The 16,752-nt window shown below is 38.1% G+C and overlaps 1 protein-coding gene across 19 annotated transcripts in view; it reads right to left on the minus strand.

The window, feature by feature from the left end:
• LOC108035863 (acetylcholine receptor subunit alpha-like) overlaps positions 1-16,752 on the minus strand; it is a 604,633-nt gene that overhangs the window by 133,309 nt on the left and 454,572 nt on the right. The window lies entirely within an intron of this gene.

The following is a 16,752-nucleotide window of genomic DNA, read 5'->3' on the forward strand; positions in this document are numbered from 1 at the left end:
AGAGGAGGAAGATCCTTTACTCAGTATTAAAAAGCATGAGAAGGCAGTAAAATCATAAAAGAGTAAGAATTAACTTTAAAATACTGAAATATAACTTATCTTTTTTTGAATCACCCATCTTTTCATTCTCACCTGAAATGCTTTCTCATGAGCGGAACAGAAAGAGACGGAAGATCCTTTTCTCAGTATTGAAAAGCACGAGAAGGCAGTAAGAGCATTAAAATCGTCTATGTAAATGTGACGGGCTATAAATCATTCTGTTTTTCTATTGGTCTACGACGAAACTCGTGTGCTTAATGCCATTTTTCCGACTTTACCAAGGTATTCAAATTTTCGTCATCAGCTGGATGATGTCGCATGTGAGCTATAGTGTAGGCCCTCAAGAATTGGAATCGTTTCTGAAATATCAACTAGTCATAATAGTTGCGGTTCGAAACCAAAATTTGGCGTACGACTCCAGTCTTGGCCAAAATTCAACGGACCTCCTAGTCACGTCCGAGAGCAAAGTAACAAACATAGAGTGTCGCAAGATCTTTCTTATTGCACGGCAATAACAGCAGCTAGGTCTGTGAGCAATGCACAATTGTCAGGTGTATGGACACACCAGGGTATACTTCACTTCGAACAGTTATGAAGCTTGTAGAGACTTCCACGATTCGGCTAACTGCCCTGCCAACAAAGAAGACACCCAAGTCCACGAAGAAACGTGTCTAAGCATTCACCTTGACAGACTACTAATCTGGAGAAGACACATCGAAAGCAAGAAAATACATTTAAATCTTAAGGCCTGAAGCTTTCACTGGATTCTTAATGCTCAACAACTCCACTCTCAAGCCCATCTGGACATATGGCTCTCAGCTATGGGGAACACCAGCAGCAGCCCAATACCCGAGCTCAACTGATCGAAGTCAAGCTTTTGTAGGTCAGTTTTGGTCTTGGAAACCCCAAGACCTTAATATGGTCATAGATGACTCCTTTGCCAAAAATATATTTTTTTTTAGTTATTTAAGCCTGGATAAAAATTAGCTTGATTATAAATATTTCTGTTTTAATGCACAGTAAGCCAGTAATGTAATGCTATTAAACGTAATATACTTTCAGTATGTCTGTTTGACTGATGTACACACTATACTTAAAGCTAAGTAATTTTCTTGATTATGATTATACTATGATTATATTTCTTATTAAAGTTATTTATATATTTTCTTTCGGCCGTAGCGTTGATAATAAGCCGAAATGTTTTTGATCTGAGAACCTGAAATTGTACCTTAATGTGGTTGTTTCATGGTTATCTGCGGTCAAGATGAAAGCAACAATATTTTAAACAGTTATTTTGTAGGTCGGCGGATCAGTTGATTTTGATATATGGGCAGCTACTTGGTCTTACCGGTAAAGTTATGCGAACAGATTTCAGAATCGGCCTGCAGGAGCTGGGAAGCTTCATCATTTAATATCAGCATCAGCAACAATGATTTGCTTCTGGCATGTCGGGTATGTGGTGCACAGAATCGGTACTTACAAGTTTTTTAAAAAATTTTTTTTGTTTCATTTTTTGATGGACGTGGAAGCATCTCTTATTGAAATAGAATTCATTTAGTAAATTGTACGGAGGAGGTATCCATTCCTATATTTTCTACAGTAAGCTATAGAGCCAAACTCGATAGAACGCTTATCGAACAGCAAGAAATATATCGGTGCAGTTTTTGTAGTTTCTAACGCAATTGCAATATTATTTATAACATTGTGAAGTTGTTTATGGATTCCGTGTCCTTTTTTGAATCCAATTTAATAATTTCTATTTTTGAACAATTAGTCTTAAACTGATATTGTCATCTGTAGTATTTTTATACCCGTTACTTGTAAAGTGAATGAATGCATCATAACTCGATTTCTGAAATGTGGTTACTGCTAAGTGATTGGTCAAAATTATTATAAATTTGATGAGTACTTGGCTAGCCGCTCGAATTTCGTAAAGTGCAAATAAAGAAATACTGTTCATTACACCTTGCACCCAAAACGTAAGAAAAGTGGAAGACTTCCCCTATGTCGCCACGAGCCCCCCAAACTGTAGATCCTACACTTAAAGTGCCGAAAGAATAGTATCTGAAGGTATTTGTCCTGTCAATACCTGCCAAAATATGCAGCAGAGTATTCATGATACAAACACAATTTTTCTTTGGCAGGATCTCACGGCCTTTACAACCAGCCAACCGACCGAGGGACGCTGCCGTCGTACGACGAATTCGCGAGACAATAGATGCGTGGACCCGTTGGCTTCAACTTCACCTCGAATATCATTATAAGTAAAGACTCCTCCAAGCATCGTTAGGACTAGAAGTTAAAACAAGGTTTGCATCCCAGCTTAGTAGCGGCCTAAGGTGGCTCCCCTACGGGAAACTAAATGTAACGTTGAGTAGATAAAAGAGATAATTTTTTAAAAGTATTTTTTGTCTTAAGATACCTTAAGATTCATCTTAAAAGAGCAATATAATACTCTACTGAATTCAGTGTAAAAAAAGTACGTTCAAATATATTTTTTAAATACCTTGATCACAAATAATGTAAGTTTTAAGATGTTTATCTACGTTTCGTAGGGTAAACTATTTAAAAAGGCCCTTGCAAAAAGCATACGCTCAACATTTATTTCAATTTGTAAGAATATGATCGGATATGCGTTGCTCCGGTTAAAATTTCAAAACACTACGAGGGAAGAAAAGTGGTTGAATGAAGTTTACGAAGACTTAAATAATTTTTGTAGTGTAGCACGGTAAATATAAGCCGACCACTTAAGTAACTAGAATTATAGAATAAATATAAGCTCTTTAAAGAACCAAGGTGGCTTTAGCTACAAAGCATAGGTACAGTGAAAGACCTAAAGAACTTTTAGTTAGTTCATGTACTCGTAAGCTAATGAAAGCAAGACATTCGCTTTTTCATCTGTAGACAGCGAAGTTCCAGGTATATTACAATCCTAAAATAAAAGTTGTTCTCTATTGTACAGCTGATTTGAGACTGACTTTATGGCGCGGGGAAACGGTAGCCATACAAATACAATAATTAAATATTATAGAAATCGTCCGACCACAGCAATCAAAAATGCATTTTTTAATAGAGCAGACAAATGTATCCATAATTTGTGTATTCAGATTATTGTTTCATGGGGAATGTAAAGTCCGAAAAATGCAACCGAGCAGTTAAAAGTGCGAGAAGAGCGCAAGATCTTTAAACTTAAGCTTTTGTTTAGGAAAAAAAATTAATAGAATGAGTGTTAAAAAGAGGGAGCGTTTTGCAGCTAATACGCATAGAAAAAAACAAAATAAAACTGCACTGTAATATAAAGAATATATAAAGAAATAAAAATCATAAAAACAAAACAACCATACACAAAATACAATTAATTTACTGTCAAAGCGAAAATAAAGGAACTTATCGTTTATATTGTGAACTTTTAAATTTTCCACCACAATTTAAAAATTCTGCCAGGAGTTGAAGTTGCGGCCAAATATTAAAATGGCAGAGCAAAGTTCCTAAATTTTCCCAATTTCCAACACTAAAAAGACGCGTTCGATAGGTATTCTTAAGCAACTCTGGTCCCGCAATTTTCGATAGCCAAGCCTTGCCTACTGGCGCATCTCAATTTTTCGCTCTTTTCCGTTTTGAACTTTGGCCGTGTGAGGATCGTTCTCGCTTAAACATATTTTTATCAGTGTTTGAACCAAACCCAGATTTCTAAGAAAACCAAAATCGTAAAAAATATCAGACATCCTCAGCCTTTTTGGAGGATTTCTTTCACCAGGCAACCACGGCAACCTTGCCGTTGAATAAACAAAAAGAATTCTGGAAATTGAGATATTCCTTCTGGTGGTTCCTGTTTTCCTGGAATCGTGCGAAATTCTTGGAAGGCACGGTACTCCTTCTCTTGACTCCAGTTTTCCTAGAAAGAAGTCCCTAAATCGCAACAACGTGATCGTCAGCATTGTGGAAAATTCTTGGAAGTCGAGGTGCTCCTTCCAGTGGTTATAGTTTTCCTGGAAAAAATACCTAAAGCGTTTTAACGTGATCGTCAGCATTGTGGAAAATTCTTGGAAGTCGAGGTACTTCTTCCAGTGGTTACAGTTTTCCTGGAAAAAGTTTATAAAGCGTACCATCGGGATCGTCGGCAGTTCAACTTCTCTTAGTGCACATTGTGTCACAAATACAGGTTATGCGGCTAAGGTGATCATGGTAGGGTGGCAATGTCAGCGGCAACTAACATCATCGCTGCTGACACTGACACACATACATCAGCTGCTGCCATTCCATCTAGGCAGCACCCTTCTTTTCAGGTATTCCCTTTCCCTTTATCCCACTATTAATTCTGTCCTCCTACAATTTTACATCAAAGTCAGTTCGCACGCGAATTAAAATAGGATATTGTATATACATATGCGAGCAAGTAGCACTGTGGATCAAATTGGAAACTCATTCCCTTTACCGACGAAAAAAAGAGCCGGAACCAGCGCGTGCCTCACTTGAAGCTACACCCACCATTTTTCGCTGCTGCTAGAATCATTCGTGATATGCTACAAACTGAATGTTAAAAGTTTTGACATAAAAATGTTATTTTCAAGCTTATGAGGGTTTCTGTTAAAAGAAACACAAAAAATATAATTTTTCATATTATTTTCTCGCCAGTTTTTCGATCGTCGTCTGATTTTGATAAAATTAGGGGTGAAATTCAGAACTAATAAAAATTGTTACTTTGAAGCGTAGGAGGTTTTATGTTATAACACACCAATGAAATAATTATAGCCGTTACTCGTAGTAAAAGGGTTTAAAAGATTAGTCGGAAAGTATGTAACAGTTGGAAGGAAGCGTTCCCTATCCCATAACGTATATATATTCTTGATCAGGATCACTAGCCGAGTCGATCCATATATGTCCGTCCCTCCGTCTGTCTGTCCGTATGGACGCTGAGATCTCGGAACTATAAGAGCTAGAATAGTCAAACTTGTCATTTTCCTGGGCTTTCTGCGCACCGCACGTTTGTTTCAGTGGGGTGCCACGCCCACTCTAACACCCACAATCCGCGAAAATCTGTAGCGACTACATTTTTTATGATAGAAACAAAATTTAAACTGAAATCTGTTTGTCTCATAAATGTCTATCGACTGACTGATATGCCTCACCCACTCTAACGCCGTTAAAACGATTAAATCTGTCTGCCGCCCACATAACATCTACTTAAATAACCGGTAGGTGGCGCCCTTAACTATCGCTTTGCTGCTAATATACGAGTAAGCCGAGAAATGAACATTAACTGAAAGGTGTTTGTTTTATAAATACTTATCGACTGCCCTAAAAAAAATTATTTTCTCACCAATTTTTGAAAGGAGCCTTTTCGAATATAGACAACAGCTAAGCCAATGAGTTGTGCACAAATAAAAGCGGAATTGCAGTTGCCAATAAGCAACAAAGAGTGCCACATATTTGAAAAAAGGTTGAACTTGCAGTATGACGCAAAGGTCCACAAACCAAATCTCTTACATTAGAAAGCCAGGTTTGCATTTTATGAAAAGTATAAATTTTTGTAGCGACTACATTTTTTATGATAGAAACAAAATTTAAACTGAAATCTGTTTGTCTCATAAATGTCTATCGACTGACTGATATGCCTCACCCACTCTAACGCCGTTAAAACGATTAAATCTGTCTGCCGCCCACATAACATCTACTTAAATAACCGGTAGGTGGCGCCCTTAACTATCGCTTTGCTGCTAATATACGAGTAAGCCGAGAAATGAACATTAACTGAAAGGTGTTTGTTTTATAAATACTTATCGACTGCCCTAAAAAAAATTATTTTCTCACCAATTTTTGAAAGGAGCCTTTTCGAATATAGACAACAGCTAAGCCAATGAGTTGTGCACAAATAAAAGCGGAATTGCAGTTGCCAATAAGCAACAAAGAGTGCCACATATTTGAAAAAAGGTTGAACTTGCAGTATGACGCAAAGGTCCACAAACCAAATCTCTTACATTAGAAAGCCAGGTTTGCATTTTATGAAAAGTATAAATTTTGGGAAAATGAATTTAAAAAAGTGATTTTTAGCGATGAGAAAATGTTTAATTGGGACGGCCTAAACGGTATCCAAAAGTATTGGAGAGATCCTAGGCATCCAAGACATACTTGCCATAAACGAAACCACGGTGGTGGCTCACTTATGGTTTGGGCCGCTTTTAGTGCTAAAAAAAAAGTCTCCCATATGCTTTGTACCTGGCCGGATAATTGCGCAAATGTATACGGATATCATAGAAAGTGACCTTATACCATTTGCAGAAGAGTTGCATGGCGAGGACTGGATATTTCAACAGTATAACGCTCCTATACACGTTGCAAGGTATACGGATAGCAATACTCGTAAGTCCGAACTTAAACCCAATTGAGAACCTTTGGGGCATCCTGGCATCAAAAGTTTACAAGGGTGGAAGACGGTTTGAGTCATTGAAGGGCTTGAAGGAAGCCATTGGTAAAGAATGGGATACCATCGATACAAACACGCTCCTTTACCATATAAAAACAATAACCTAAAGTCATTTTGTTAAAAAATATTACTTATTTCCTTAATATTTTGCGCTTGTTCAATTTTGGACGAATATCAACTTTCGCATGCTTATCAAATTTTAGTACCAACTACCTATTGAAAAAAAATATTGATAAAAAATGTGACAAGTTAAAGTTAAAAACCAACAAAATATGATTTATAAATATCAATTTTTCTGAGGCTATAAGTTATAGTTGTCCGACCATGTTGGCTCTGACTTATATACTACGTGCAAAAGATAGGAAACTTTTAGGAAAGCTTCAGACCGATAGCTTTAAAACTGAGAGACTAGTTTGCGTAGAAACAGACGGACAGACGAGCATTGCTAGATCGATTTGCCTAGTGATGCTGATCAAGAATATATATCCGATTTTCCAAAGTAACCCGCAGGAAGCATTGTGTTTTTAATAATATCAACCCGGGTAGTGATGTGCAGTCAAGGATTTTAAACTTTTATAATTTACAATAACCTAAGCTTAACTTCGGCAAGCCGAAGTTTGTATACCTCTGCAGTTCTAAGAAATAATCAACGTTAATAACACCATGTGAAGATTTTAGAGATTGTTACTAGCTTCAGTGATATTAAAAAACCGTATTTCATTATTTCTCAGACCTTTTCTTTAAGCTATATGTTAGAGTCGTCCGATTTTTATTAATTTTTATTAAAAAAAAATTCCCAATATTATAAGATAATAAGTCAAAAAATACAGAAGAAATAATTTGTTTCATATTATTTTCCCATCCATTTCCGATCTTTCTTATGACAGCTATACGATACAGTCGTCCGATTTTTATAAGATTAAATTCAAAATTCAGAACTAATTAAAAAATGTTATTTCTGGTTCCGATTTATAAACTACCTGCAGTAGAAAGAATTTTGGGAAAGTTTCGCCCGATTGGTTTAAAACTGAGAGACTAGTTTGCGTAAACGGACGGCAGACGGAAAGACGGACATGGCTAGATCGACTCGTCTAGTGATGCTGATCAAGAATATACAAGGGTGATCAAAAGTATTTTCACAAAACAAAAGTGAAAACTCGAAACTTGAACTTGCTTCGGTTAACTTTTGGTATCAATGGCAATAAAATTGAAATGCCCATTGAATTTTACCATACTTTTCTAAACTCGTTCGATATTTACTGAAAAGGTCGGTTTTTGTGAAAATCGACTATTTAAACTTTTTCCCTCGTCTTAAAAACTAGAATTTTTGGATGCAAAAAGTTTCTTAAAACAAAAATAATAATAACTTTAAAAAGAATTTTAAAATTTTTGCTTATATTTGTTTTGATGTTTTGAAAATTTAGTTCAAAATTCAGAACTAATTAAAAAATGTTATTTCTGGTTCCGATTTATAAACTACCTGCAGTAGAATTGCAGTAGAAAGAAGAATTTTGGGAAAGTTTCGCCCGATTGCTTTAAAACTGAGAGACTAGTTTGCGTAAACGGACGGCAGACGGAAAGACGGACATGGCTAGATCGACTCGTCTAGTGATGCTGATCAAGAATATACAAGGGTGATCAAAAGTATTTTCACAAAACAAAAGTGAAAACTCGAAACTTGAACTTGCTTCGGTTAACTTTTGGTATCAATGGCAATAAAATTGAAATGCCCATTGAATTTTACCATACTTTTCTAAACTCGTTCGATATTTACTGAAAAGGTCGGTTTTTGTGAAAATCGACTATTTAAACTTTTTCCCTCGTCTTAAAAACTAGAATTTTTGGATGCAAAAAGTTTCTTAAAACAAAAATAATAATAACTTTAAAAAGAATTTTAAAATTTTTGCTTATATTTGTTTTGATGTTTTGAAAATTTTTACAAATACGCATTTATTCATTTTTTTTTATCTTTTTTATACGAATGTCTTTCTACATTGTCACTTTCAAATAATCAGAAAAAATAAAAAAAATGATTTTTAAAAAATCCTTTTTTGCAGTTTCTTTTATTTTTTGTTTAAACAAACTGTGTCCATCAAACAATTTACATTTTCAAGACGATGAAAAAAATTTAAAAAGACTTTCACACAAATTTAAAATTTTCAATAAGTACTGAATGTACTAAGAAAAATAGTGCATCATTCAAATGGCATTTAAATTACCTTTCCATTGATGCCAAAAGTTAGCCGGAGCAAGATCAAGTTACGAGTATATTTCACTTTTATTTTGTAAAAAAAACTTTTGACCACCCCTGTAAGTACTTTATGGGATCGGAAACGTGTCCTTCACTGCGCTGTGAACTTCTGAATGAAATCAATATACCGTCTGCAAGGGTAAATTCAGAACTAATTAAACAATGTTATTCCCAAGCTTAGAAGGTTATATATTGAAAAACACCAAAGATATAATTTTTCATATTATTTTCCCACCAATTTTCTGATCGTTCGTATGGAAGCTTTATGATGTAGTCGTGCGATGTTGATAAAATTGAATTCGAAGTTCAGAACTACTTAAAAAATTGTATTTCCAAGCGTATGAGGTTATATGTTAAAAAACGCCAAAGATATAATTTTTTAAAATTTTTTCCCCCGATAGTTCCTATGGGAGCTATAAGAAATATATATCTGATCCGGCTGGTTCCGACTTATAAACTACCTGCAATAGATATAAGACTTTTCGGAAAGTTTCAGCTTGATAGCTTTAAATCTGAGAGACTAGTTTGCGTCGAAACGGACGGACAGACAGATAGACGGACGGACAGATAGACGGACAGACGGACGGATAAACGGTTATAGCTAGGTCGAAATTAAATAAAAGTAAGCCATTAGATCATTGCAAAATGGGCCAAACTAAATAAAAATTGTATTTACATACATTTTTTTGACAATTATGATATTTTTATAGGCTAGATTATTTGAAAAAAAGTAAAACAAAAATTAATTACGGAGAGAAAACATTGATGTTAGGAGACACACTTCTTTACATAAAATATTGTCAAAGTGATATGGAAAAAGATTACACCGCACTAAAATGCCTTAGTCCACCATTATTTGAGAAAAAGATGCAAGAGGATAAGACCGCATTAGAATGCCTTTATCCGGCATCATCAAAGGATCAATCATTTAGTTTTGCCATCAATAATGAAAGGGTGTGGTGGCGAACTTACTTAGTCTACAATTTTAATTGTTATCGTTGTGTTTGTATTAAAAGAAATATACATTTGTATTATAAGAAATATAAACATAACTTTAACTTCTGCAGTTTTATTGTTTTCTCTTACTGCTTAAGATATGCCGTCAGTTAAATCAAAGTTTGTTTAAAAAAGCTTTGTTGGTAGGCAACTTGTGAAAAAAAGAATGGTTGTAACCAACTTTTTGCTTTTTCACTTTTGACAAATATTGACTTTTGGAAAATTGATATTAAAACAAGAAAGGAAGTTAATTTCGGCAGGCCGATGTTTGTATACCCTTGCACATATAAAAAATAATTAACTTTAGTAACACCATGTGAAAATTTTAAGGATTGTGGCTTCAATGATATTAAAGAAATTATTTTATTCTTTTTTTTAGATTATTTTTTTACGGTAATGTTATCAGATTTTTTTTTAAATTGAATTCGAAATTTTTAAAAATATAACAAATTATATTTCCAATTGTACAAGATAATATGTCAAAAAGCCCCAAGGCTATAATTTCTTTTTTCATATTATTTTCCCACCAATTTTCCGATTGTTCCTATACAGCTATTTCATATAGTCGTTCGATTTTGATAAAATTTAATAAATTTAATTCGAAATTGAAAATTGATTTAAAAATGTTATTTTCAAGCTTAGAAGGTTATATGTTTAAAAACACCAAAGATATAATTTTTTCATATTTTCCGACTGAATTTCCGATTGTTTCTATGGCATAATCGTCCGATTTTTATAAAATTTAATTCGAGATTCAGAACTAATTAAGAAATTGTATTTCCAAGCTTTGAAGGTTATACGTCAAAAAGCACCAAAGCTATAATTTGTTTCTTATTATTTTCACACCAATCGTTTCTATAACAGCTATATGATATAGTCGTCCGATTTTGATAAAATTGAATTCAAAACTCAGAAACACCAAAGATATAATTTTTTTTAAATTTTTGGCCCGATAGTTCCTGTGGGAGCTATAAAATATAATTGTCGATCCGGCTGGTTCCGACTTATATACTACCTGCAATACAGACAGACGGACAGACGGTCGGACAGACCGATGGACAGACGGACGGAGAAAATTTAAAAAAGATGTTATATGAATTTATTGACATTCAGTACAAAGAAGGTTTACATTTTACTTTTAAAGTTCAATTAAACATTCGAAATAAACAAAGCATAAAGAATCAGTATATAGGAAACCACACAAATTTTCGATAAAGAAGTCGACAAAAAATAATTCTTAAATCAAAATCTCTTTATTTTTCACCAATTTGGATAGTTAAAAAAAAATTATATTAGTTGTAGACTACAAATATTTAAACGAGATCACTGAAAAATCACAGATCACAGATTGGATGAAATATTAGAAAAATTAAGAAAAGGTCAATATCTTACTACTATTGATTTAGCTAAAGGGTTCTATCAAATCCAAATGGAACCAGAATCAATAACTAAAACAGCTTTCTCAACAAAACACCGTCATTACGAATATAGACGTCTTAATAGTCTTAATTAAATCCGACCACATTCAAATTATCCCGACGTTAGTAAACCACTGTCTCATAAAGACAACCAAATCCTCATTGAACTATTTTTTAAGACAAATCAAATTAATTAAAGGAAATTAAGAGACAACTTAAGTAACATATGACTTTAACAAATTAAATAAAGAATTTTTATAAAAAAATGAATGAAAATGAAGCGCAGAACGCTAATCATAAAGTTTAAATTATGTTAAGATACAAATAAGTAACAGCTTAAAAGAGCCCAACAGCGGTATGTTCACCGCTTACAGGCCCAGAACTGTTATGTTAGATCTATGCTTAGATCGGATTCAGCGGGCCTGCAAAAGTGCGCTGCTGGGCACAATAAACCAGTTGAATTTTAAATATCGAATAGGGCAGACTTGTATTCTCTCTTCCCCCAAATTTGGCAGCAGCCAACCCAAAGTCTTTTCTTTTTTCGGCGTTCTCAATTATAAAGAATTTAATTTTTGCTTTGATTTTCTTCATGGCGCCCGAACAGGGACTTCGAAAAATTTGTTCGGACTTAAAATTAATTCAATAACCACTTAGCTGCTTGAGAATTTAGGATCCAAGACTTGGAATTAGTTTGGACTCGCAAATTTCGGCGCCGACAATTGGCATTTTTTGACATGGCGAATTTCGACTTGCAATTATTTGGACTTTCTTTCGGAAGTTTATTAACTGGAAGTAACATCTATGGACCTCAATGCCAACTTGAGGGAAGTGAATTCATCTGATGACCAGTTAACTGTGTCAAATCAATAGCTGATCGCTGCAAAAATAATAGTTGCAACTATTGTCTTAGCATTGCTCAAAATAATAATAATAATTGGAAGCAAAACAATTTTCGTGCTTATATATTCCCAATAACCGCCATAAAAAAAAATTGAGATAACCAATACAAAATTAATAAACAAAAAAATCAATAAATAAAATCAAGTGAACAACCACATAGTTTTGGCGCCTCTCTCGCGAAAACGATTAACAAGCGTAACAGCGTCAGTGCAGGTGGAAAATAACAGTTAGTTCTCGCTGTGTCTGCCTTTTTGTTTCTATTTTAGGCAGACCGTTCAGCGCCAGTGCAACGAACTGCAACTGCTTGTGTTTTCACTTTCGGGTGTTGGTGCACTCTCTTAATTATGTTTTCGTCTTTCATTTCTTTTATTAAGCCAAATGCCCTGCACTAAAACAAATTTATTCGAGCCACCTAGAAACATAATTACATAAATATAAAAAAAAAGAAAACTATTATAGATAGGGTTGGTGAAAATATTACAAGAATGAGGAAAGCTTTCGAGGAGAATACAATTTCGTTTAAATTTTAAATTCATATATTGCAAAAGCCATGGCATTGCAGTCGGAAATTGATATAATAGTTCCAGATAACCGGAATAGTTCGGTATTAGAAGAAAATTGCATAATTACCAAGGCATTATAAATGTCAGCTGCTGGTACAGGTGAAAACCATAAACAGCAAGCTTTAGTCACGAGCAGTTCACTCAAATAATTATAATAATTTGTTATCTAACCATTTGTTAGCCTGCCATTCTGACGAGGCATTGGGAACAATAAAAGCTCTTCGAGTCTTAGATACAAATTATAAGTAGGCATTAGCGAGTTTAAAGAACGTCTATGAAAACAAGTGTTTAATTTTATTTGATACTCCAGCGCAGCTGTTTGAAATCCCTTCAATAACAAAACCTTCTGCTCCTGCCTTGAGGTTAATAATTAAGACAGTAAGTGCGATTTTCGATACGCTTAAGTCCCTAGGGGACGAAAAAGATATTGTCAATGCGGTGATTATAAATATAGTTCTTTCAAAGGTAGCCGAGGAAGCGTAGAGGGTAAAGGGTAAAAGTTTTTCGGAAACGCCCTCTGGAAGCAAGAAGATTATTAGGAATTTATATACTTGCTCCAGGGTCAATAACACAAGTGATCCAAAATGTTTATATTGCAGTTCTAATAGTTTTATAGGTAATTGTCAGGGATTTAGCGGAATGCTAGTTTTAGATCGTTTTAACTTTGCCAAAATGAAGCAATTATGTATAAATTGTCTAAATGAGGGCCATAAAGTTTTTAAATGCATTCAAATTTCGGGTATCCTCACACGCACATCATACTCTACATCGATACCAAAACTTGAGGTAGAAACTGGCAGGACCAGAAAGGACAAGGTACTAATACTTCTCAGGCCTCTGCCCATTCGGCTCAGGTTCTTCAGAACACTTCGGAAATTAACCAAGTAATTCTAGCAACAGCCGCTATCGTTTTGGTCAGCTCCATCGAGTTAACTTCACAAAGCCTTGCTTTGCTGGAACAAATAAATGTTATTATGTTACTATCACATCAGTGGAAGAATAAAATTCCATTGTTAGATGTCTCAACTACGTTTTATATTATTTTGGGTACTGGGAGCCATAACTAGCAATCAGCCAGGTAATATGCTTCCTACAAGGCAGTGGTAAATTCCTGCCGGCGCAGGAATTGATAGCTTGCTCGGAGCAGAATCCTTTTTTGATATGTTGTGCAGTGGTTAAATTAAACTCGCCAATGGAGGTCCATTGCTATAATTAACGCTATTGGGATGGACTTTTTCTGAACGGTGCGAGCAACAACAAAAAGAAGCCACCAAATTTATATAAACGTGACCGCCCAGTAGTTCAGTGAAAAAGCACAGAATTCACGGGTTCGGAGTGGGCTTATTGCGGGAATAACTGCAGTCGGCTTTATAATTTGCTTGTCTTGCTGTCTCCGACGGTGTGGGTTGCCTCGATGTTCGCTCGCCTCGTTGACACGGTGTTCCCGTTTTGTCGCTCCTTGAAGATCCTAGACCGCTGCTTGCTCCTGACGCGTTTGGCTCGGTGACTGCTCGGCCACGATTCAGACTCGCTATGGGCTCAGCCGTGCGGGCTTAGGGAAGCGACACCGTTCTCAGACTAGGGTGAACAGACTGACAGCTCTCCTGGATCACTCCTCTCGATACCCGACCGCCTGTCCCTTGCTCTGTCCCGGATGGTTCCACGGGCTTCCGCTCAGATCGTGCGGACAGTCAAGGCAGAACGCCAGGAAGCTGCCTCGCTTTTCACTTCGCTTCTGTGCCTCGTGTAAACGAACGTTCCACCCTAGCCTCACCCTTCCGCGTACTGTCCGTGCCGTTCATGCGGGCTCGATTCTCCTTGCGTGGCGGTGTTGCGGTGTGGTGTCCTGCTTGCTGGTGGCGGTGTCCTGCGAACTGCTCCTGACAGGGTGGCTGTATTTCTTGGCTTCTGTGCTGGGTTCGATGGCATACGCCGATCCGGGACTTCTCTCCCTTCTGGCTCGTGACTCTCGGGGCTCTGTCACGCCGCTCCGGGATTTCTCTCCCTTCTGGCTCACTACTCTCGGGGTTCTGTTGCGCCGCTCCGGGACTTCTCTCCCTTCTGGCTCGCTGCTCTCGGGGCTCTGTTGCGCCGCTCCGGGATTTCTCTCCCTTCTAACTGATCGCGCCTGGACCTGCTCAACTCCACTTGGCGCACTGGGCTCACGCCGGGATACGCCAAAGTAGTGCTTGGGGCGAGATACACTGGGGCTCGACAGGCTTACCCCCGAGCTCACGATTTCAAGTCGCCGGCTTTCACTGCTTTAAGTCTGGTAGACCCTCCAAGCGTAACGCCAGGACTTCGTTGGCAGGAAAGAACAGATGGCTTGACTTAGCCATGTGGTGCCTCCCTTGATCTCAGCCAACTGTGTCTCAGTTCGGAGATTCCTCCCAATCCCAAACGTCTCGACGTGACAATCTTGCTCCTTGTAGGCTCCCACGGAGCTGCTTTCGACGACTCGCCTTGGTGTGGCTCCCTCGTAGTTTGTCTTAACTCTTGATGATCGTAGTCGACTGATGCTCTCGACTGACTGCTCGCTCTTGACTGACTGCTCTCGACTCAATGATCCCTCTTGCCTGCGCCCTGCGGGTTTATATAGGGCCTCTGGGAACCGTTATTTTCCTTTTGCACACGGCCCGCCAAAACTCTCCACACCGGGTCCAAAGTCCATGGCTCCTCTTTGACCCTCTTGTCCTTGACGCACTGCTTCCCGCCGCCGTCCAGCCTGATGCTGCCGTCCCGCTGATCCCGGAGACGCATGCTGCATGTTTGTGTGCCGCACCGCTGCCTAGATGTGGCACCTTCTTTCTCGGTCCAAAGTTCACGGCCGCATCCAAAGTCCGGCGGCGTCCCGTTACTCCCTTTTACACACGGCACTCTCTCTTCGCCCGCTAAGTCTCCGCTCTCTCTTTCTCCATTCTTGGTCTCCAAACTCGCTTGGTCTCCGAACCCTCTTGCTCTCCAAACTCTCTCGCTCTCCAAACTCCCTTGTCTCCAAACTCCCTTGTCTCCAAACTCCCTTATCTCCAAACTCTCTTGCTCTCCAAACTCCCACGTTCTCGAAACTCTCACTTTCTCCAAACTCTCACGTTTTCCAACTCTCCCGTTTTCCGTACTCGATCTCCAAACTCTCTCTCTCTCTCTTTCTTGCTCCCACTCTCCGGAGTTCCCTTGTATATCCTAGCCATTGAGTCATGGCGCATCTCGTTCCGGTTCCCTCGGTGCTCCCTCGTTGCTCCCTCGACGTTCCCTCGACGCTTTCAACCTTGTTTCGTTTTCACAGCGCCGGTCGTCCTCCGCATAGCAACTTTAAATCTCCAGCGCCGATCCTCCATCTGTTCCCAATGGGCACCGATACTAATCGGCTATCGATACCCAGAGGGCCTGCTCACGATATCGATATCGCAGGTGCGGTGTTGCCACTTGCTCGCCGCGATGTTCATCATCACCGATATTTCCATATTGCTTGTGCCCATCGATCGCACTATCGTCCAGTGCCCCCTTCTCTGTTGTATGGTGATTTTGCAAATTGTTTATGACCGTCCACCTGTCGGCCGTAGTTTAGTTTTTTTTGTACCCTTCAGCCCGGCGTTTCCTTGCCACTACGTAAGTACTCTGATCTCACAAGTTGCCTTTATTGACCATGAGTGCCCTTTCAGACTCCTGAAGCTGTGTTTCCTGGCTTGCACCCCGATCCGGCCGGCGATCCCGTCTCCTCATCTGGGCAGTATGCCCTTCCCCGGGATGCTTGGCTTCCTTCGGTACAGCTCTCTTAGCTGTGCCGACTTCCTCCTTCCTTCGGCAGACTGTCTGCTGCCAGTCCTAATCAAATCTTTGAAGACCTTGGTTCGTTCCTTTCCGCTTTCGTTATCCTTGACGTGTTCCTTGTACTGTATATGATTGCATCGTAGTGCCTTGTAGAGAATACTTCGAGTTTTATCTGTGTAGCCTTTAAGAATCGTAGGAGTGATCCTCGGAGTCTTTCCTCATTCCTGAGCATCCTTGGAATTATCCTCGGGCTCTTTTCTTCGTATCCTTTGGGCATCCTTGGAGCTATCCTCGGACCCTTCTCCTCGCGTCCTTTGGGTATCCTTGGAGCTATCCTTGGACCCTTTTCCTCGTATCTTTTGGGTATCCTTGGAGCTATCCTTGGACCCTTTT

Source organism: Drosophila biarmipes, chromosome 3L (genome assembly GCF_025231255.1).
Source record: "Drosophila biarmipes strain raj3 chromosome 3L, RU_DBia_V1.1, whole genome shotgun sequence".
Classification (NCBI taxonomy): domain Eukaryota; kingdom Metazoa; phylum Arthropoda; class Insecta; order Diptera; family Drosophilidae; genus Drosophila; species Drosophila biarmipes.